Source organism: Telopea speciosissima, chromosome 9, assembly GCF_018873765.1.
Source record: "Telopea speciosissima isolate NSW1024214 ecotype Mountain lineage chromosome 9, Tspe_v1, whole genome shotgun sequence".
Classification (NCBI taxonomy): domain Eukaryota; kingdom Viridiplantae; phylum Streptophyta; class Magnoliopsida; order Proteales; family Proteaceae; genus Telopea; species Telopea speciosissima.
Window position 1 is genome coordinate 33621681 of NC_057924.1, and position 24447 is coordinate 33646127.

Sequence of the window (24447 nt, forward strand, 5' to 3'; positions counted from 1 at the left end):
GGCTGACAGAAAGATAACTTTTGATAATTATGTTAAAGCCCCTGGAATCTGAACTTTCGTTTTATTTTACCTCCGGTTGACTGTCAATAATTATAAATAAACCCCTGTCCACGGAAATGGCCGTAACTTCTTCGTTTCAACTCGGAATCAAGTGCCGTTTGGACCGTTGCGAAGCTGACTCGACGGGCTACTTATCCATACTATTAACATCTCAAAATTATGCTAAGGGGCCCACTGTACTCACATTCAAATTTGACTAATTGGCGTGATTCTTTCAGTGCTCAATCCAAACTTGATTTTCTCAACTCCTGGGTGCTTCCGGCTATTCTTAGCATCTTTTGCTCCATTCTCACAAGAATTCTCTTAAAAACACCAAAGTAACTCTGTTCAATGTGGTAAAATGTATGTTTTATGCCCTAAGATTTCACACATAAATGTGCTCATCACTTAATATTGTTTATTTATAACTTGATGTGACTTAATGTTAATTTTTTATGACTTGATGTGGTTTAATGTTGATTTTTGATAATATCAGGTACATATTGTAGCATACTAAATAATGTTAGAAAAGAGGGGAAATAAAAAAAATAACACTTGGGCACCTTGGTAGCCTAGGCGGACACCTTGTCACCTAAGCGCTTAGACACCCCTCCACCGCCTTGGGTCACCTTGCCACCTTGACGACTATGTAGTCTATAGCCATGAAGAGTGTTGGATGATGTTGTAGCACTCCTTGATTCGTTTTTCAGTCCAAAAGTGTGAAAAACCAAAAATAAATGCAAGATTTCAGACTCTCGGTTGAGAATTTTCCTTCATTTTTCCACTAGAACAGTAGTTGTATTGAGTCTGTGAGTGAAAAGGGCTTTTTTATAGAATGTATTGACCGTATCGATGATATCGATATGTATCAAACCGTATCAGCCGATACATACCAATACATATTAATGCACCCATAAATCCTTTTATCAATTGTATCGATGGTATTGATAATTATCGATCATATCATATCATATCGGCCTGTATCGGCTGATACAATTCGATACAGTATGTTTTTAAAAAAAAAAAAAAAAAAAAAAAAAAGAGACGTATAGATCTGTATCATATCGGTACCGACCGATACTGGTATGTATCAGCCGATACAATACGATAAGGACCGATACTTTAAACCTTGATCACTGTTTCCTAAATTACTCCCAAACCACCCATCGGATTGTTCCCATCTTTTGAGGGCTTCTTATCCTTCCTATTAACTATTGTTTCCTACAGTTTGGTGTTATTCCGAAAAGTTTGAGTTTTCAGTCAAGTTTTGGGTTTTTATGTGAGTGGGGTTTTGACTTGGGATCTTGTCTGTGAATTTTTTTTTCAACTCTCCATCACAAAGTTCCGGACTATGGCCCATTGCAAACTATTTGGCTCCAAAGTCTTTTGACTGATTTGGCTGTTCTTGTTACTCTTCCTATGATGCTATATTGTGATAGTAAATCAGCTATCAATATCGCTCACAATCCAATTCAACATGGTCGGATAAAGCATGGGGAGATTTTCCTCATTTCATTAAAGAAAAGCTAGAATCGGATCTGATATGTGTTCCTTTTGTCAGGTCTGGAGACCAATTGGTTATGTGTTTACCAAAGGTTTCAGTAATAAAGTTTTTCATCCTATTGTGTGCAAGTTGAGCATGTGTGGTATTTATGCACCAACTTGAGGGAGAGTGTTCTAATATGGGTGTAAGGGTAGAATTATCCATAGGGATATTTTTGTACTTTTACTCTCTTATATTCTATTATAAATAAAGCATTATTGGTTGTGTCTCATTGACATAAGCCATATTTCCCCAATCAACAAGAATGTAGCAATAAAAGAGCTAGAGGTAGGCCTAAAATGACCCTAAAAGACGTGGTGAGGAAAGACATGCATAGTTTAGGTCTTGCATCAAGTATGACCTCAAATAGAGCTGATTGGAGGGCAAGGATCCATGCAGCCAACCCCATTTAGTTGAGATAAGGATTAATTGTTGTTGTTGTTGGTGGTGGTGGTGGTGGTGATGGTGTAGCAGTCATTGTCATACAATTGTTTTAGTGGCCTTAACCTCACAACTGCTTAGGTAAATTTAGAAGTGTATAATCACTCAACTCCATTAAGAGAAGGATAAAACTGACGGAAAGTTAATGAAAAAGATAACACAGCTCAGAAAGTTAATTGATGCCAAAGTTAAAACAGAATTGATAATTATTGAAATAATTATGACCCAAAAGAAAAGACGATGCATCTCCTAGGAAATCATTGAAGGAGGTTTACCGTTCCCGGATAATTTTGAATGCTTCTTTAGTTGCATGAGGTAATCCTGTCTTGGGGTCACGGTACCTGTAGCAACCAAAAATAATTCAACAATAATTTCATTACTAAAGAAATGTCCATCACCCAAGGAAAACATGGTCAAAGTGTTCGACTTTCATGAAAGCCTGGCAGGGATACAAAAATTAATTATTATATCATACAATTTATTAGAGGAAAATGTATATTCTTCTCAATATTTGTCTTTCCTTGACCCATCCAAGCAGAAGGTTGTTACAATCAATGAACAAATGGACAAATGGCACAGAGCTGGAATGGAGCTATAGGTGTTACATGATATTATGTATTGTATTTCGCACTTATTCATGCTACTGTGCTTTATATTCGTCCATGGTAACTCGATAGTGGTTTAGAAACTTTCAATCTTTCATTCCCTTCTTGTAAACTGATATATAACCTGGAAGGTTCAATAGAATATAAAAAATTTCAATGTTAATCATTCTGAAAATTAACAAGGATTTTACATTTTATATTATATCACAATCTTTTTTTGATTTATTTAAAAAATCTGGAAACAATTATTTATTAGATTTCTTCGTTCAAGTTTGATTGGTTCATTTTACTGGTATACGAAGTTGCTTCATCATTTGCCATCATTGTTCTCATCGTGATTTTGTGATAAAGTGTTAAATAGTGACAAACCAGAAGCTTTGAACACAAAATTTCATCAAAAGGTGGCATACATGAACTTAGAATACAAAAAACTATCATCTTCTGTCCATTAATATATAATTAAGATAATTTAAAAAAGAAAAAAGGAAACAGGAATACAACTAGCGCATCAGACACTTGACCAAATGTTCATGAAGTATCAAGTCCCCAACAATTGCCAAGACAAACAAAAATAATATAATCTCTTGTGGAGTTGAAATAAAAGTATTAAATGGAACAAGATGACAATCTCCCCAGCCATATATGTCAATTTTTTTGCCGAGTGCAAAGATGTCTTACTTGGCAGGCAATCCAGTTACCGCACAGATAGCCCTCTGGGGATCTGTTGGGTAATTGTATTACAATTCCTTACAAATAATTGAAACAACACGAATTGCAATACAATAGATTAAGCAGTAGAAACTAGGCTTGACCTTTGGCTGAAATGAGAAGACCAAAGCTTGAATTTGATGTAGAACCACACCCGCAACAACTTGAACAAGCTTGAGGTTGAGTCACACTTGTGGTGCTGCCTTTAAGGTAATTGATGCCTCCTACTGCCAAGGAGTGTTCTGCACCACTACCCCAAGATAAAACAACCTCCAACTAGAAGATGAAGCAGTCCTTCTAGTCCCTTGAAGGAGCCAAGAGCTTCAACATAGCAACCCTCTAACACACTTAGAAGAAAAGAGAGAGAGAGAGAATAATACTTCTAGTGATTGCTAAGTATGGGCATGAACATGTATCCAAAGATGTCTCTTACAAAGCAATTGGTTGGGTTTATATAGGCCCAAGACCAATCCTTGCATTCCCTTGGAATTCTCAAGAATAACCATCCCCTTATGACCAAATTGAAGAATAAGATTTATGGGCATGAATATGGACATGAATTGGAGGTTAATTCCAAATTCATGGTCATTCCCCACTAAGGGTCATGAATGACCTTAAAATTCATTCATTCTCCACTAAGACCATAAAGGCCTTAAAACCCCATAAAATGGTCATTCTCCACTAAGGACCATAAAGGCCTTAATACCCATAAAGGGAGAGACATCACCTATGGCCATGAATTGAGAAATCAATCTCATTCAATATCCTTGACCCACCTTCCCACTCATGATAGTGACCATGAATAGACTTTAGGGTACCCATAGAATGTTACAACCTTTGGAATTACTTCTTTAATCACATGGGTCCCACACCATAACAAAGCAATCAAAAAATTTTGAAACTTAAAATAAAATAAAATATATTTTAAATCTAACAATCCCCCACAAGTTTCAAAATGACACGAGACACACATGCTGTGACTGAATTAGACACTATAGGACACATCGTTGTAGGTGTCTTCCGGACTTGAACCTACACTAGGTCTAATGAACCGCGCTACAGAGTAGAGGTGGAGTCAGACTCCTTGAACCTTTTCTCATTGGTGTAGCTGACCGTCCCATCAACCATATCCCATAGGTCGACTCTTGTGCTACCCATCATAAAATCACTTTGGACTTTTGAACCGGCCATATCCCTTATCTTGAACTCGTGAATGTTTTAGAGAACTCGCCTATAAGTTCTCATCGGCGGCGGCCACACCCCCTACATTCACTTAGTTTAGTCCCTAGTATGCACCACAACTGACACACCCCCACATTTCCTGGGATTAGACTAATTAAGAGCTTTACCGCTCAACCTCTTTCTTTGTGGTAGTACTACTTTCACCATCTACAGCTTGGAATGAATATTTATACAAGTAGTAGTACAAAATCGGTCAACCAGTGATTTCGTTTGTACCCCTTGAACCTAATTCAGGCATTTAGCCTCTTCACATAGGTAGGGTGTCCATCACATGACCTATGGATTAGGCATTAACCCCATTCTTGTAGATGCATTACACAAGTTCTTAATGAGACATAGGCTTTGTGAACATGTCGCTTGGTTACTTCGACTTCACATAATCGATAGCTATCATTCCTTCATCTATGTACTGTCTCACAAGGTTGTGTCTGAGGCGTATGTGCCTCCTCTTACCATTGTATATCCGGTTCTTGGCTAGATGTATAGCCGCTTGGTTATCACAATATAGTGATACCGATGGCGCCGGTTTTTGCCATAATGGAATACCCGCCATTAAATTTCTAAGCCATTCGGCTTCCGTTCCTGCCTTTTTCAAGGCTATGAACTCAGCTTCCATGGTAGAGCCTGTCCCACAAGATTGCTTTGTGGACTTCCATGAGATTACACCGCCTGCTAGTGTAAACACATATCCACTAGTAGCTAAGGACTCGTTTGTATCCGAAATCCAATTTGCATCACAATACCCTTCCAAAACTGCTGGTTTACCACTATAGTGTAAACTATAGTTTATAGTGCCTTTTAGGTACCTTAATAACCTATCAACTGCGCTCCAATGTTCCTTACTTGGATTGTGAGTATGTTGACTCAACTTTCCTACCGCAAGGGCAATATCTGGACGCGTACAATTCATTAGATATGTGACCGAATCAATAATTTGAGCATATCTTTTTTGATTCACTGGTTCACCTAGGTTCCTTTTCAAGTGACACCCCATATCAAAAGGTGTTTTAACCGCTGAAACTTCATGGTACCCATACCTTTTAAGTATATTTTCTGCATATCGGGCTTGGGATAATGAAATATGATTTCCTTGCTTGGTGATTTTGATCCCAAGGATCATATCAGCCTCTCCTAAGTCTTTTGTGTCAAAACTAGACATCAAAAGTTTCTTAGCTTGATTAACCATTTCCAAGTTTGTTCCCATTATGAGCATATCATCTACATATAGTAGTATGAATACACCCCTACCACCATGAAACCTGCTATATAAGCATCTTTCAGCGTCATTTACAACGAATCCATTTGAAATTAGAACCTTGTCCAATTTTTCATGCCATTGCTTCGGTGCTTGCTTCAATCCATATAAGGATTTCCGAAGTTTGCAAACCTTTCGCTCTTGGCCAATTACAACACAACCTTCTGGTTGCTTTATGTAAATTTCCTCCTCTAAGTCCCCATTAAGAAATGCCGTTTTCACATCCATTTGATGGATGACCAGGTTATATATTGACGTCATTGCCAACATAATCCTTATCGTGGCAATTCTAGACACCGGGGCAAATGTGTCAAAGTAATCAATATTAGGCTTTTGCCTAAAACCTTTGACAACAAGTCTGGCCTTGAAACGATCAAGTGACCCATCATTTTTTAATTTCTTTCGAAATATCCACTTGGTTTCCAAAGTTTTGGAGCCGAATGGTAAATCCACCAATTCCCAAGTGTTATTCGCCAAGATTGAATCTAGTTCACTCTTGATTGCCTCTTTCCAAAAGACGGCATCCAGTGATGTAATAGCCTCTTTGTATGTAAGAGGATCCTTGTCTACTAAATAGATAAGCCACTCATCATCTGTATATTCGGGTCTTTTGAGTCGCTTGCTCATCCTAGGCCGACTTTCATCATCATTACTCAATTCTTGATTGGTAACCCTTTCATTTGACTCCATTTCCCCATTAGTCAATTGACTATCCTTACTTATAGGTAATATGGACTTAAAGGGAAATAAATTTTCAAAAAACTGAACGTCTCTTGATTCTATGATGCTATTTGGTTCAATAACATCATCCATAGCTTTGATCACCATGAACCGGTATGCCGTACTATTTGTAGCATAACCCAAAAACACACAATCACATGTTTTTTGTCCCAATTTTCTTTTCTTGGAATCCGGTAACAACACCTTAGCCAAACAACCCCAAACCCGTAGATGTTTTAGACTTGGTTTCCTACCAAACCATTTCTCAAATGGAACCATACCAGTCTTGCTATGTGGGATTCTATTTGATAGATAACATGCCGATAGCATGGCTTCCCCCCACATATCAAGTGGTACACCTGAACTCAATAACATAGAGTTCATCATCTCTTTAAGAGACCTATTTTTCCTTTCGGCAATCCCATTTGATTCCGGTTGGTATGGAGCGGTTGTTTCATGGATAATTCCATTTTCCTTACAAAACTTATCAAGGTTAAAGTACTCAGTCCCTCTATCAGTTCTAAGTCTCTTAACCTTCTTACCAAGTTGATTTTCAACTTTCATTTTGTAAGATATGAACGCCTTTCCGGCCTCATCCTTTGATTTGAGTAAATACACCATGGTATATCTAGAGTGGTCACCTATGAAAGTTATGACATAGTTGTTTCCTCCCCTAGACTCATATGACTTGTAGTCACATAAGTCACTATGGATTAATTCCAAGAGATTACTCTTCCTATCCATAGTCTTGTGAGGTTTTTTGGTTAACTTTGCCTCTACACAAGTTATGCACTTGTTTACAGGGGATTCCACCTTATCGGTGATCATGCCTAACTTGCATAGTTTGGTGATATATTTCACACTACTATGACCCAACCTACCATGCCACAAATCAAAAAGGTTAGAAGAGACAATCATGTAAGCAGAAGAAGTACTAGTTTTCTCAATTACAATATTTCCAACACTTAGTATAAACAACCCCTCACTAAGGTATCCCTTCCCCACAAAAACATTGTTTTTAGTGATAACCGCCTTATCACTTTCAAAAGCCAATTTCATTCCTACTTTATTAAGCAAAGGAACTGAAATTAAATTGCGCCTAATATCCGGCACATGAAGAACATTGGTGAGAACCATAGTCTTCCCTGAAGTGAGTTTCAAAGTCACTTTTTCTTTTCCCATAACAGGAGCACTTTGGGAATTCCCCATAAATACCTTTTCATCCTCTGTATTCATGGAATAAGAGGAAAACATCTTCAGATCACCACAAATATGTCTTGTGGCACCGGTATCCAATACCCAATCTTTTGATTTTTCAATCAAATTTGCTTCCGTGACCATAGCAATAAAGACGTTGTCTTCAAGTAGGTTCACCTTTTCAGAATTTTTCTTCCTGAACCGACAATCTTTTTTGAAGTGTCCTAGCTTACCACACACAAAACAAGTAAGTTTCTTCTTCTTGAAAGAAGGCTCATCATTGTCTTGACGATTCTTCCTTTTCTTGTTTTGTTTGTTGGTCTCTACCAAGTTCGCTTTTAGGCGTCTTTCCCCAAGGTCTTTTTCACCCTTGTTCTTGTGCCGGTTCTTCTCCTCAATTTTGATCCTTACAATCAATTGGTCTAGAGTCAACTCCGTTTTCTTATGTTTCATAGACGCCTTAAATGCATCCCAAGAAGATGGAAGCTTTTCAATCAAGGCACCGGTCACAAATTCTTCCGGTAGAACCATCTTTTCCTTTGCTAGCTTTCCAACCAAAATTTGAAATTGATCAATTTGGCTTGAGACGGTGTCACTATCTTTCATAGCAAAGTTTAGAAAGTTAGCCACCAAGTACTTCCTTGAACCAGCATCCTCAAGAGAGTACTTTTTTACTAACGCATTCCAAATCGAACATGCATACTCCAAAGAACTATACACATGGTATAGGTCATTTGATAATGCATTCAAAATTCGATTCTTGCACTGGTAATCCGCTTGAATCCAAGCCACCCTTTTACCCTCCTTTTCAGGATCATTACTTTTTTCTGGCATGGGTTCAGTCAAGGCAAATACCACCCCAATTTGGGCTAATGCAAACAACATCATTTGAAGTTTTGACCTCCAAACTGTTCGATCTTGTCAAATTCAGAGATAATCCTCATCTTACCCAAATCCGGGATAAGCTCTGTCACCGACGGGATAACATTGGTGGGAATTGAGTCAATGGTAGGAAAAAGAGGAATCTCCTTACCATTGCGGCTAACAGGAACTCCGCCTTCTTGGTTGTTGATTGCTCCTTCAATACTTGTGTTTGAAGGATTTCCTTCATTGGCAGCTCCATCAGCGGTGTTGTTGTTCGAAGCATCACCCTTGTTGCTTACGTCTCCAAGATCAGCCATGAGATCTTATAATATCAATTACCTTAAACTTGTTGGGTAATTGTATTACAATTCCTTACAAATAATTGAAACAACACGAATTGCAATACAATAGATTAAGCAGTAGAAACTAGGCTTGACCTTTGGCTGAAATGAGAAGACCAAAGCTTGAATTTGATGTAGAACCACACCCGCAACAACTTGAACAAGCTTGAGGTTGAGTCACACTTGTGGTGCTGCCTTTAAGGTAATTGATGCCTCCTACTGCCAAGGAGTGTTCTGCACCACTACCCCAAGATAAAACAACCTCCAACTAGAAGATGAAGCAGTCCTTCTAGTCCCTTGAAGGAGCCAAGAGCTTCAACACAGCAACCCTCTAACACACTTAGAAGAAAAGAGAGAGAGAGAGAATAATACTCCTAGTGATTGCTAAGTATGGGCATGAACATGTATCCAAAGATGTCTCTTACAAAGCAATTGGTTGGGTTTATATAGGCCCAAGACCAATCCTTGCATTCCCTTGGAATTCTCAAGAATAACCATCCCCTTATGACCAAATTGAAGAATAAGATTTATGGGCATGAATATGGACATGAATTGGAGGTTAATTCCAAATTCATGGTCATTCCCCACTAAGGGTCATGAATGACCTTAAAATTCATTCATTCTCCACTAAGACCATAAAGGCCTTAAAACCCCATAAAATGGTCATTCTCCACTAAGGACCATAAAGGCCTTAATACCCATAAAGGGAGAGACATCACCTATGGCCATGAATTGAGAAATCAATCTCATTCAATATCCTTGACCCACCTTCCCACTCATGATAGTGACCATGAATAGACTTTAGGGTACCCATAGAATGTTACAACCTTTGGAATTACTTCTTTAATCACATGGGTCCCACACCATAACAAAGCAATCAAAAAATTTTGAAACTTAAAATAAAATAAAATATATTTTAAATCTAACAGGATCTGTAAGAAACAGAAACATTACATCAATAAACTTAAAATTTGATAACATACAAGACTTTATCCTGAAGAATGATGAGCTTGTTTAGATGTTCTTCAATGGGATAACACTAGTTTTAATTATTTGGGGAATACCTTTAACTCATTTGACAGTTACAAACTTATCTAGATGATTCAACAAACTCAAACACTAAAAAAAAATGAAAGGTCTAACCCAACCCTTAACTAATTAGGTAACATAGACTGACTGGGAAACTGAAATAATAAAAGAAACTGACTCAAAACATGACTATAGAATACTAATCCAGCCTAACTAAAACACTTGATAATAATTAAAATAAAGAAATTAAGACACTTAACTAATCTCGTATGCCTAGCCTGTAGCCTCTACCCATATTATAGGCCAATTAAAGTAGCCTATTACAATGAAAACACATTAGATCAAAGGCCCACCACATACATAATCCACCCTAAAGCTTATTTCTAAAAATACCGGATGTTAGGACTGTCTCCATACTCAACTCTCCCAGGACCCTGCCTAAGCGGGGTCAGCTGGGTAATGGCACCAATGAGATTAAAGATTGGGCTTTGACTCATCAGGAACTCAGCTCTTCTTATACATGTTGGAAGTGTGCCCATCAAATCCATTAATAAATTGTTTATATATTTATGATTATGATTGCATGACATTATTGTGTTGTTGTGATGCAGTAGCAATCAACTGGTTGGACCAGCATGACTGGCTTTAGAAACCCAAACCCAGACGGAACCGACCTAATCCAGGCTTTTGGTCTAATAAGGGCCAGTAGTAGTTTAGTTAATTATTTGGGTTTAATTTGCAGTCTTTTATTTCTTTTATTTCTCATGTTTTGTTTTGAGTTGGCTGCGTAGGAGATAAGAGATAGGAGGTGGAGTTTTGAGTTAATTTGGGAGTCTTTGTTTATACTCTTTATATAATTGTAACCGAACTCAGCTTTAAAATTTGGAATAGAGAAAAGTTTTGAGTTGTTGGATACCGTGTGCTTGTGCGTGACGAGTTGCAGATCTGATTGACAGGTCCCTTTCCCCTTCTCTCTTTGATATGATTTCCCTTCTCATTTTGGGCTCTCCACTAGGTTGTCCATAGGATTTCACCTTAAATCTTTTCATGACTAAGGACAAAATTGGGCATTTTGTTCATATGGTGATCCATTGACGTATTTTGTAAGATGTTTACAAAGGTTTCAAAAACATTAATATGTAATAGGGAGAAAGAAGCAAACAACTGTGGCCAGATCCAGTGTTGAGGTTGAATATCAAGCAATGGCCCATACTGCAGCCGAGTTGATGTGGCTGAGATCGTTGCTTCAAGAGTTGAATTTCCCGGTTACTCAACATATGAAGATGTTTTGTAATAACCAAGCTACTATCTACATTGCCAACAACCTGGTATTTCATAAGTGAACCGAGCACATTGAAGTTGATTTTCATTTTGTACAGAACGTCGTCATGAAGAAACTGATTGTCACCACGTTCGTCTCTTCTGCTGATCAGCTTGGTTATGTGTCTACTAAGCCTCTGTTGGGTCCTGTTTTAAGGAAAGGCTGTTCCAAACTTGGCATGGGTCTCTAGCTTGAGGGGGAGTGTTAAAGATTGTAACATATGTATCCTGGAGGTACAGTTTTATGTGTACCACAATAAGGGTAATATCCCTATCGTGCTTGATTGTTTTACTTTGATTTGCTTTGGCTCTATTTGTTTTGGCGTAAAATAGTCGATAAAACAAATTTTACTGTAAATTAGATTTTCCATCGTTTGTTTCGTTATTTGAAAATTTTTCATCAATTAAAATTTTACCAAAATCTATACATTTACCGGAAAACACCCTTACAAATTTTACGCCTGAAATTATGGTAAAATTTTTGTTGTTTGCTCTCAAAAAAGGTCGGGAATTGTATTCGTGCTTGATCTCTCAGAACCCGACACAATCCTAATTCCTGAATGTCGCAACAGGAACCGAACTCTCATACATCAGAAACCCTAACAATGGTGAGACAACCGACATTCCATTCAAACTCACTGCCTCAACGAAGAAATCGAAGCAATTGCTCTACTCGTTACGTTATGCTCCGTCTAGTCCATGCCGCGTTCACAGCGACTACTTTTTTTGCGGTTCCATGAGTCCAATGCATTTCGTTCTGTCTTCTTCTACATCTGCTGCAGCTTTTGTGTCTTCTTCCAATGACACGCAATCTCCAGTGTATGATCTCTGCTGATAATGTGTATTTGACCTCCTTTGGTTCCGTGATTTATGTCAAATTCTAAGTTTATTCTTCTTCTCCTTGTTCTCTCCCTCTTTCTGATGCTCTCTTGCAGGGGATGAAAGCCACAATCAGATCTCAAACTGTTGGTAAAGGTATTCCCTTTCAACTTCCTGCCATTCTTAGTTCACTCTGTTCACCTCTCGGCTTTGGTTTTAGGGTTCATCAAGAGACAGAAAAACGCTCTGAAACCAGGGCTCAGGTACAATATGAGAGGGTGAAAAGGAGAGCGACAGAGAGAGAGAGAACCATACCTAAGTTGAGTGGTCACGAAGTTGCAGTCGCTCCCTTGCTCTTTGGTGCCTTTAGATCCGCTAGTGTTGCAGGTGTCGCCTTTTTCATTCGATAAATCAAATAGGTAAGCACAAATCAAGAAGAACCATCAGAGTCGAGTTGAGAGATAGATAAACGCTCTGAAACCAGGGCATCTGTCCAGCGTGAGAGGGTGAAAAGGAAAGAGAGAGAGAGAGAGAGAGAGAGAGAGAGAGAGAGAACCAAACTTGAGTTGAGTGGTAACGAAGCAGCAGTAGCTCCCTTGTTCTTTTGCGCCCTTAGATCAGCAAATGTTGCAAGTGTCACCTTCGTTAGTTGGAGCTGAAGTTGGATTATGCGACGCACCTATTCACGGGCTTTGAGCAGGAAGATATAGATATGGAGAGGATTGGAGCTTTGAGTAGGAAGGTAGAGTAGACAAGGAGAAGGTCAGGAATTGGTAATTGGGAATTGGGAATTGGGACTTGGGACTTGGGACTTGGGGGTTCTATCGGGATCGAATGAATTAGGCGAATCTGTTAACCAACAACTCCTCGAATTTAGCTTGTCTCTAGGGAGGCATGTGCCCAAGGTGCTGTCAAGGGGCATCCAGTAGTTGAGTTGTGCCGCACATATCTTGGTGAACGCCTAGGGATGTGTCCGGCACAGCCCATGGCTGGCAACGCACTGGGTGTTCCCTGCTCCCTGGAGACGATCCTGATCCTCACTTCTGACAAGGTGCTGGCAGCTAAGGGTGTGATGCGGTTTTGATTATATGGTGTCATAGTTGTCACGTCATCACGGCGATCCAAGTCGGTGGAGGGGTGTCATGTCGATATATTGACATGTCGCCCGCCATGGCGATCATATCGACCATGTTTTATTTTTTATTTTTTCTATTTTTAATGTCATTTAGTATGATATAATATATACCCTATAACATAAAAAATTAACATGAAAGTATACTACTAATCTACTATGGTTTAATTCATGAAAGTGTAATATCCATTAGTGTATATGAAATCATGGATTATCAAATAATTGATAGCAATAGTCTTGCTGATAATAAAGTTGAAAAATCATGAGAGTTGAGATATGATTCATATGAAAGTGACTACAAAAGTAACAAAACAAAAAAACAATTACAATAACGTAATTTATATTGAGTGAATAAAGCTAATAAACAACCCATCTAAATAAATAAAAAAAATTTGCTGATGTGAATATGTTTGATGTTTTTTTAATTTTTTTTATGTTAAGGAACAAGCATTAAAATAAAAAATGGTTTAAAAAAATTATTGTTAATAAATTAAGTTTTATAATTTGAAACAACCATGTCGCCCGATATGGCCATATGTCGTGGTATGGTGTCCATGGCGGCGCCATGGCAATGACATGGAGGCCATATCAGTCGATATTCTTACAACATCCATATCGGTTGTCGATATGCCCACTTCTCCAGCGATATGTCGCCATGGCGACGCCATGACAACTACGTGACCAGGTAATTGCAATTTGTTCTTTTGTTGAATACTTATTCATGGACTGTTTTCTTTGTCCTAAAAACGGACTAAATCAGCTAAGTGCTACTCATCTACATATTTGACCTGATAAACCCAGATTCATGAAGACCAATTGGAGGCTGCCACGTGTCTGGTCCAAGGAGGTGGACCGTAACGAGACCAAAGGAGGAACTAGCACGGGCGTGGACCACCCCCACCCCTTGGGGTATGCTTCCCTGGGGCGCCAACCCCTTGGGGTACGCTTCCCTTGGGCGCCAACCTCTTGGGGCGCGGACTTCCATGCACATGCAAACTGTGGATCTCAGACACACGTGGATACAAGCGCGGACGTGGATCCTGATAGGAGACCAACACCATCGTCACTGTCGTCATCAACTAGACGTACGTCGCCTCAAGGACTCTAGAACACCGCCTGTCAACTGTACAGTCCCAAATGGACATAAACACTAAGCACCATATCTGACAACATATCAACATCTATCTACTAAGAACGACAATCCAACTGGGACACTACATCCCACGGGAAGACAACCAATCAAGGAGGAACCTTGCTACCCAGGGACTCTATCAACTACGCAGGCCACTCTACATCAACTGGGACTCTCCACACCGCCATGCTCTACTATAAAAGGGAAGGTACTCTACCCCCAAAAATCTATCTTGAATTCTATCATTCATCTGTTTGGTCAGAGAGATCTGACTTAGGCATCGGAGAGTCTTAGGCCGGAACCACACCGGTTCTCCTTTGTCACCTAGGTTCTTTTACAGGTTACGGCACTCGAAAGGACCCTCGAACGATTTCCTAATGCAACAGATTGGCGTCGTCTGTGGGAACGACGCTAGCCATCGTATCTACTAGCTTGTTTCCATAACTGTTCAACAATGGCACCACGAGGCAAGAACACCGCTCCCTCCACCAACAATGCCCCAAGGGAGGGAAACGGATCACCTCCCCCAGAGAGCTCATGTCGCAGGGCCAATGACCACATCTCTCAAGAGGAGGAGATCCCAGAGAACCAACAGGTTGAGGCAGTCAACCTCAACCCTGAAGCAGCCATTGAAGCCGCCGTGGAGCCAATACCTGATCCTAATGCCCGGGCGACTGTAGGTCAGATCAATGACTTGCAGCGACAGATCCTCCATGACCAACAACTCTTTCGTGACTACCTAAGGCAGCGTGCAACATCCCACCGTTGTAGGATAAACCCTCGGCAGGAGCAGAGCCCTAGGAGGTCACCTCCCAGGGGTGACAGGTCAGAGAGGCACACCAAACAGTGGGGAGATCCCTCCCAACATCCTAGGAGAACAGCGGACCTCCCAGTACGGTCAGACCATGGGAGCACACCATCGCACCAATCTGTGGTACCCAGTCCAGAAGGCTCAATAGGGAGATCGGTGTTCCAAGGTCGACTAGGGGGAGTTACGCACCACGGTAGAGCCAGTCCTACAGAGAAGAAAGCCCCTCACATTCACGCCAGGGCTCATCGCGGCGTGATCATTCACCATCTCGCTAGTACTCAAGGCGGGAGGAGACTTCAAGGAGAGGATGAGCACGGGGTCGCAGTGAGCATCCGACAAGGCATGAGGGACGGTCACGAAATGAAGAGCTAGACAAGAGACTCTGAGATTTGGATGAGAAGTTGGAAGGATTGAAGAAGCAGACCAAGGGTGAGACACACTCGATCCCTGGGCAGCATCCATTCTCGGAAGAGATCATGTAAGCCTCATTCCCATCCAAGTTCAGGTTACCCACCTTTAAACTCTACAATGGTACCACGGACCCCAATGACCATATCAACTACTTTAATGGGATGATGACCCTATATGGGGGATTGGACGTGGTCTCCTTTAGAGCATTCCCTGCATCCCTCAAAGGTGCAGCCACTTCGTGGTTCTCCAGACTACGACCACGGTCGATAGGTTTGTTTGCAGAGTTATGTGAATAGTTCATGACCCGTTTCCAGAGCAGCGTCAAGCAGAAGAAGACCACGGTCAATCTGTTGAACATGATACAAAACCCTAGGGAGTCCCTCAGAGAATACATCAGGAGGTTCACTAAGGAGTCCTTAGAGGTCCGAGACTTAGACGACCAGACCCAGCATGCAGCGTTGGCTGGGGGCATCAGGGACCTGGACTTGATCAAAGACCTGGCACGTCATAAGACCAGGATCATGAAAGAGCCTTTGAAGCGGTGTAATGAGTTTGCCAACATGGCCGAGGTACTACAGGCTCGGAAGAAGGCAATTGAAGCTAAGCCATAGGATAACAAGAGGTCGGCACTGGACGACCTCAAGGAAAGCAAGAGGTCAAAAATCGAACGTCGACAGGAGAAGGGGGATCGTCCCTCAAGAAGGAACTACCGTCGCTCAGAGAGGAGTGAGAGAGCAAGCAGTCCAGAGTTCACATCCCTAAACACCACCAGGTCCCAAATCCTTATGCAGATCCAAGATCGTGACCTACTCCGTTGCCCACGACCCATGCTAGCAGGACCTAAGAAGTGCAACCCCAACAAGTACTGTCTCTTCCACAAGGACAATGGGCATGACACTGAGGACTGCTATCAACTGAAGAGGGAAATAGAGCAACTTGTGAGAGCAAAGAGCTTGGACAAGTACGTGAAAGGAAGACGTAATGGCCGTTCGGGCCAAGGAGACCTGGGTCGTGATCGAGAAAGAGAGGAACCAAGAAGGGAAGAAAGGAAGGCGGATCGAGATAGAGAGAGAGACCGCACAAAAGAAAGGAGAGATGTACCAGAACCCAGTGGCACCAAGGGAGCCCCCATCCTCACCATACTTGGGGGACCCGGGCAAAAATCCACCAGGAAGGCAAAAGCCCATGCCAGGTTCATGGGAGTAGTAGAGAAGCCAAGCAAGGTAGCAAGGATCGAGACGGTGATCTCCTTCTCGGATGCGGACCTGGAAGGTGTGAGCTTTCCACATGAGGACGCCTTAGTAGTAAAGGTGGAAATAGCCAACCGACCAGTGCACAAGGTGCTGATTGATACAGGGGCGTCCATGGATGTGCTCTCATTAGAAGCCTACCGCCAATTCGGATTCGGAGACGATCAACTCAAGCTAGAGTCCACCTACCTCCATGGGTTCTCGGGTGCCACTGCCTCCATCAGAGGCACTATAGAGCTACCCGTCACCTTTGGGGAACATCCTTGGCAAGTAACCATCATGGTGAACTTCATGGTCATCAGATCCGTGGTGTCATTCAACGGCCTCTTAGGGCGACCATCTCTGATAGCCCTTAGAGGAGTCGTGCCTCCACTCCACTTGAAGATGAAGTTCCCCACTGACAACGGAGTAGGCGAAGTCCGAGGCGATCAGAAGAAGGCTAGAGAATGCTATGCCACCTTTATGAAGAAGAATAGCGGCAACACAAGGGGGATGGCACTGTGCATAGAGAACCTGGTCAGTGACCAGAGAGATGAACTGACAGAGAAGAGAGGAAGGCCGGTGGAAGACCTTATCCCATGGCCCCTCAACAAGGATAACCCTTCCAAAGTCATATAGGTTGGTTCGTTGTTGAGCAATGAACAAAAAAAAGAGCTGGGACACCTCCTCCAGACCAACTTGGATGTCTTTGCATGGTCGACTGTCGACATGCTAGGAATACCCAGATCCATAGCGGAGCATAGACTACATGTAGACCTAACCAGGAAGCCCGTCCAGCAGAAGAGGCAGAATTTTAGCCTCGATCGACAGGCAGCTATCAAGGAGGAGGTAGAAAAGTTGAGTCGAGCAGGGTTCATAAGAGAGGAGAAGTTCCCTACCTGTCTCCCGAACGTGGCCATGGTACCCAAGCCCAATGGGAAATGGAGAATGTGCATCGACTACACCGACTTAAACAAGGCATGCCCAAAGGATGAATACCTACTCCCCAGGATCGACTTCTTAATCGATGCAACCACCGACCATGAGATACTGAGTTTCATGAATGACTACTTTGGTTACAACCAGATCCTTATGCATGAGGATGATGAGTCTTACACCGCGTTCCGAACGGACAAGGAGAACTACTGCTACCGTGTCATGCCGTTCGGACTGAAGAACGTAGGGGCCACCTACTAGAGGATGGTTAACAAGATGTTCAAAGAACAGATTGGGCGCAACATGGAGGCATACGTGGATGACATGCTCGTCAAAAGCGTCCAAGCCCACCAATGAAGCTAAACCCTATTAAGTGCGCTTTCAGAGAAACGTCAGGGAAGTTCCTGGGGTTCATGGTCTCAGTACGTAGAATAGAAGCCAACCTATCCAAGATCAAGGCCATCCAAGAGATGGCACCACCTCAGACCGTCAGGGAAATACAGAGGCTGAATGGAAGGATCGCCGCCCTTTCAAGGTTTGTGTCAAGGTCAGGAGACAAGTGCCTGCTGTTCTTCAAGACGTTGAAGAACCTCCAAAATCCTAAAGACTTTTCATGGACAGAGGAGTGCCAAAAGGCGTTCAATGAGCTGAAGGAGTACCTCGAGAATCCACCACTGCTTGGGCGACCAGAACCCAATGAAGAGCTACAGATCTACCTGGCTGCAACCCTAGTCACGGTGAGTGTAGTACTATTGAAGGAAGAAGCAAAGATACAAAGATCCATCTACTATGTTAGCCATGTCTTGATTGACATAGAGACAAGGTACATGAGGATCGAGAAGGTAGCCTATGCACTAGTGATAGCGGCCAGAAAGCTACGACCCTACTTCCAAGCCCATACCATTATAGTACTCACCAACCTACCATTGAAGAAGGTGCTACACAAGCTAGACGTCTCTGGAGGGTTGATCACCTGGGCAGTCGAGTTGAGTGAACACGACATCAGGTTCCAACCCAGGACGGCCATTAAAGGCCAAGCTTTGGCAGACTTCATCGCTGAATGCACTCTATCCGAGATCGAGCCAAAAGTAGAAGAACTAGAGGAGCATGATCGAGGATTGTGGGAGATGTACGTGGATGGTTCCAGTAACGCTGCAGGAAGTGGGGCTGGCTTCATACTCACCAGCTCCGAAGGATTTTGAATCTAGTATGCTCTTCGATTCACCCCCAGCATCCAACAATGAAGCAGAGTACGAAGCATTACTCGCTGGACTCTAGGTAGCCAAGGCCATTCAAGTCACACATTTATCTATCCGGAGTTACTCCCAGCTTGTAGTGAACCAAGTGAATGGAAAGTATGAGATGAAAGTCAAGCGAATGGCATCATACCTAGCACGTGCTCGAGCATTGATCAGGGGGTTCGAGAAGTTCAAGATGGTTCGGGTTACCAAGATCGAGAATGCCACTGCCAGGCTAGCCAACGACGTGCTCTGTAATCTAGCCAGTGTCGTCTATGTTGAAATACTACATGAGCCAACATATCAGGAAAAGTAGGTTAATGAGATTGAGGAGGGGCCTAGTTGGATGGACCCTATACTCAACTACCTACAGAATGACACCCTATCGGAAGACAAGGTCGAGGCGAGGAAGATAAGGATGAGAGCTGCAAAGTACACCATCTTGGACGGAGTACTATACAAGAAGGGGGCCATAACACCACTGCTTCGGTGCCTAGGACCCAAGGGAGCCCAGTATGCCCAGGCAGAGGTCCAGGAGGGGATATGCAGAAGTCACATGGGAGGAAGAGCTCTAGCCTACAAAATCCTCCGCCAGGGGCTCTACTGGCCACGAATGCAAGAGGAAGCAATACAGTACGTCAAGGCTTGCGAGCAATGCCAATTGTTCGCCCCAGTACCCCATATACCCGCCACCAAATTGACATCGATCCTCAACCCCATTCCCTTTGCCATGTGGGGGGTAGACATCCTAGGCGACTTCACAGCAACATCAGGGAACCACAAGTACTTGGTGGTCACAATAGACTACTTCACCAAGTGGGTCGAGACAAAGGCATTGGCCAAAATAATAGAGAATGAGATGGAAAGGTTTGTTCGAGACGATGTCATCTACAGGTTCACTTGACAACATTGACTATCGGCCTCCATTGGCCAAATTAACAGAGAATGAGATGGAAAGGTTTGTTCGAGATGATGTCATCTACAAGTTCACTTGACAACATTGACTATCGGCCTGTTTCGGTAGCCTACTCACAGACCAATGGTCAAGTGGAGGTGACAAACAAAACATTGTTAGATAGAATCAAGAAAAGGCTAGAAGGAGCCAAAGGGAAGTGGGTCGAGGAACTACCAAGTGTCCTGTGGACATACCGAACCACAGTAATGATGCCCACAGAAGAAAGCCCATTCCAACTAGCATATGGCACAGAAGCACTGGCACCAGTAGAGGTCCTCGCCATGTCCCACAGAGTACTACATTTCAACGAGCACACCTAACACCTACGACGACGGACTATGAGCAAACCTGGACTTCTTAGATGAGGTCCGTGAGAAGGCACTCCTAAGGAACGTGACATATCAACAACGAACGACCAAGTACTATAACGCCAGAGTAAGAGAAGGGCTATTCCACCAGGAAGACCTAGTCTTGAGGAGAGCAAGTGCATCGCAGCCACGGAAGGAAGGGAAGTTGTCAGCTAACTGGGAAGGACCTTACATAGTTTCCAAGCAAATACGTCCAGGGACATACCGCTTGAAAACTCCGGGGGGCAAGAAGGTAGACCGTACCTGGAACTCAGAGTACCTGAAGAAGTATTACCAGTAAGAGGAGCAGCAGTAGCAGTAGCATAGTCGGCTATCAACCATAGTACACAGTAAGTCATATTACAATTACAGTTTTCAAGGAAAATTTGAAATTTTATATTGGGATACATTCATCTACTCCTACCCATCAATCGGATCGCTTCCACCACACCAAGGTCCGTAGACCACCAAAGCACGATGCCACCAAGGCCCATAGACCACCAAGGTCTGTAGGCCACTAAGGCGTAATGCTACCAAGGCGCAAAGCCACCAAGGTCTACAGACCACCAAGGCACGATGCCACCAAGGTCCGTAGACCACCAAGGTCTGTAGGCCACCAAGGCGTAATGCTACCAAGGCCCGTTGGCCACCAAGGTCTGTAGACCACCAAGGTATAATGCCACTGAGGCCTGTTGGCCATCAAGGTCCGTAGACCACCAAGGCGTAATGCCACCAAGGTCCGTAGACCACTAAAGCGTAAGGCCACCAAGGTCCGTAGATCACCAAGGCGTAATGCCACCCAGGTCCGGTGACCATCAAGGTCCGTAGACCACCAAGGCATAATGCCATCAAGGTCCGTTGACCACCAAGGTCTGTAGACCACCAAGGTATGTAGACCACCGAGGTCCGAGAACCATTAAAGCAATAGAACACCAAGATCAAATGACTACTGAAGAAGATAGACCATACACATCAACAACGAGGAATAGTATGCGAAGAAGATGAGAATTTTACCTTAAATAGCAAGGGAAAGAAGTCACAATATGTACAAATCCAAAGTGCTGAATCCAGAGGTCCGACCAAGGAAAAGGGCTGTAGACGACAAGCTATGGACATGGGCAAGGTCTGAGGTTCGAGGTTCGAGGTTTGAGGTCGAGGTCTAAGGACGAGGTTCAAGGTCCGAGGTCAAAGTTCACGAGGGGTCGAGGTCAAGGTTCGAGTAAGGACGTGTCTTTGGCCGAAGACCATCCGAAAAAAAAAAGGGGAGGGTGCCAACAGGCGCGGATGAGGAAGCGAATAAGACTAATGATCGAGGTCGTGTGCACTAGACTATGAGTAGAACCAAGCTCCAAGAGTCACCATGCCAAATGGAAGCCAAGCCAAGAGAAGAGAGGGATGTGTACCTAGAGGTAGGCGCAGACCCCTTACGAGTGCCAATCGAACATGGGAGTGGACCCTATGGGTGCGGACCCTAAGGGCGTGAAGCACACAAGGCCGTGGACGACGGGTGTGGACCGAGAGACATGGGAGCGGACTCCATAGGAGCAAACTCAAGGAGCAGTGACGGGAGCAGACTCGCGGGAGCAGACTGGCGGGAGCAGACTCAAGGTGCAGTGACTAGGCACGACGACGGGCCCAAATTCAGACTGCGTGCGCAAACGGGCATAGTCCATAGGTCGAGTACAAGCGTGACAGCGAGGCTCAAGCGACGGACCTGAGATCGAGGCACAAGCACAAGATGCACAAGCCCAAGAGGCACAAGCACAAGATGCACAAGCACTAGGAGCACAAGCCCAAGAGGCACAAGCACAAGAGGCACAAGGACAAGAAGGCAAGAAAGAAGCCACACACTATTCCTTGCCACCCAAAAGTAAACACTTGGGGAGTACCCAAAGACAAAGTGAATATCCAAAAGCAAGAGAGAGAAGAGCTAAAAAGTGAAAGGATGAAAAAGTGAAAAAGGAAGAGAGAGATGGAGAAGATATATCTACACAAAGAAAAGTAAAAAGAAAGGGTGCAAGAGGAGAGGCTTGAACCCACAACCTCTCCCACTTCACCAAGTGATTCACAGGCATACCCTCCGATGAATGGAAATTTGCAACAAACCCCCTGAGAATGTAGAATCTACTCTCTTGGACATTCTGACCCAAGAGAGTGGGGGGCAAATGATAAACCCAGATTCATGAGGACCAATTGGAGGCTACCACGTGTTTGGTCCAAGGAGGTGGACTGTAACGGGACCAAGGAGGAACTAGCACGGGCGCGGACAGCCCCTACCCCTTGGGGTACGCTTCCCTTGGGCGCCAACCTCTTGGGGCGCGGACTTCCATGCATATGCAGACCGTGGATCTCAGACATACGTGGATACAAGCGCGGACGTGGATCCTGATAGGAGACCAACACCATCGTCACTGTCGTCGTCAACTAGACTTACACCGCTTCAAGGACTCTAGAACACCGGCTGTCAACTGTACAGTCCCAGATGGACATAAACACTAAGCACCATATCTGACAATGTATCAACATCTATCCGCTAAGAATGACAACCCAACTGGGACACTATATCTCACGGGAAGACAACCAATTAAGGAGGAACCCTGCTACCCAGGGACTCTATCAACTACGTAGGCCACTCTACATCAACTGGGACTCTCCACACCTCCATGCTCTACTATAAAAGGGAAGGTACTCTACCCCCAAAAACTCATCTTGAATTCTATCATTCATCTGTTTGCTCAGAGAGATCTAACTTAGGCATCAGAGAGTCTTAGGCCGGAACCACACCAGTTCTCCTTTGTCACCCAGATTCTTTTGCAGGTTACAGCACTCGAAAGGACCTTTGAACGATTACCTGACGCAACATGACCAAACTTGCTTCTAATGACACAACTGACCAAATGGGGACAGCCAACTAATAAAAGCTAAATGCTCATTGTATTGGTTCAATCCTTCTACTACTCAACTGACCAACTGACATTGGATACATAATCTTCAAGATGTAAAATCCAAGGAACACTCCAAATTGAAATAATAGTCCCATCGCCCATCCACCAACAAACCATTCTTTTAAATGTGGGCAAAACTTTCACAAAGCTATTCCAAAGTAAGGAGCCTGATCTTTTCAGCCATATAGATGAATCCAATAAACTATTATTTGGGAAACATCTAGCTTTCAATACTCTTGCCCATAAGGCAGATGAATTTGTGGCCTCCACCTTAGTTTTAATAATAAAGCTTTATCATGAACCATAGATTTGCGAAAAGCCCACCCTCTACGAGACTTAGGTCGGCAAATATCTATCTATGCAATATTTATAAAACATTGTCCATTTATTTGCAATAATACAATCATAAGACATAATGACATTTTTTGTATATACTAGTAGTTTCATAAACTATAATGGCATTTTTGCAAATACTGCGTAATTCCATAAATTGTAATGGCATTTTCAGTTAATACTGTGCAGTTTCATAAGCTATAATGGCATTTTCATAAATAACGTGTAGTTTCAAAAGCCGTAATGGCATTTTCATAATTAACATCTATAGTGCTTGAATTAATTTTGTAGAAGGCCTCTCAACTCGACTCTGATGGTTCTTCTTGATTTGTGCTTACCTATTTTGATTTATCGAATGAAAAAGGCGACACCTACAACACTAGCGGATCTAAAGGCGCAAAAGAGCAAGGGAGCGATTGCCACTTTATGACCACTCAACTCAGGTATGGTTCTCTCTCTCTCTGTTGCTCTCCTTTTCACCCTCTCACAGTGTACCTGAGCCCTGGTTTCAGAGCATTTTTCTGTCTCTTGACTCTGATGGTACTTCTAGGTTTGATTTGTTTGTGGTCTGAGTCGGATGTGTGTGCTATATTCCTGATGTGCACTGATATTAACTACTTGAAAACCTGATTTTCACCCATTGTTGTGAAGAAACTATTATGTGATACAAGAGAAAAACTTTAAATCATATAAGGGTTTTAATCATTGATTCGATTAAAGCTCCCACTAGATTTTAAGAGAAACATACCTGTGGTCAAGTTTTTGAAGAGACATTTTTCTAATTTAATTAATGTAGGCTTTTCTCCCCTGGCCTTTTAATTGAAATATGAGATGTACCATCCATGTTGACAATCT

At 42.8% G+C, this 24447-nt stretch overlaps 1 long non-coding RNA gene across 1 annotated transcript; it reads right to left on the reverse strand.

Annotated features, from left to right (window-relative positions):
• Positions 1-2458: 2458 nt before the first annotated feature.
• On the reverse strand, positions 2459-3349 carry LOC122640954. Its single transcript, XR_006329788.1, has 2 exons — positions 3307-3349; positions 2459-2752 (listed from the first exon to the last, which is right to left on the reverse strand). It is a non-coding gene; the product is annotated as an uncharacterized LOC122640954 (long non-coding RNA).
• Between the last annotated feature and the right edge of the window lie 21098 nt (positions 3350-24447).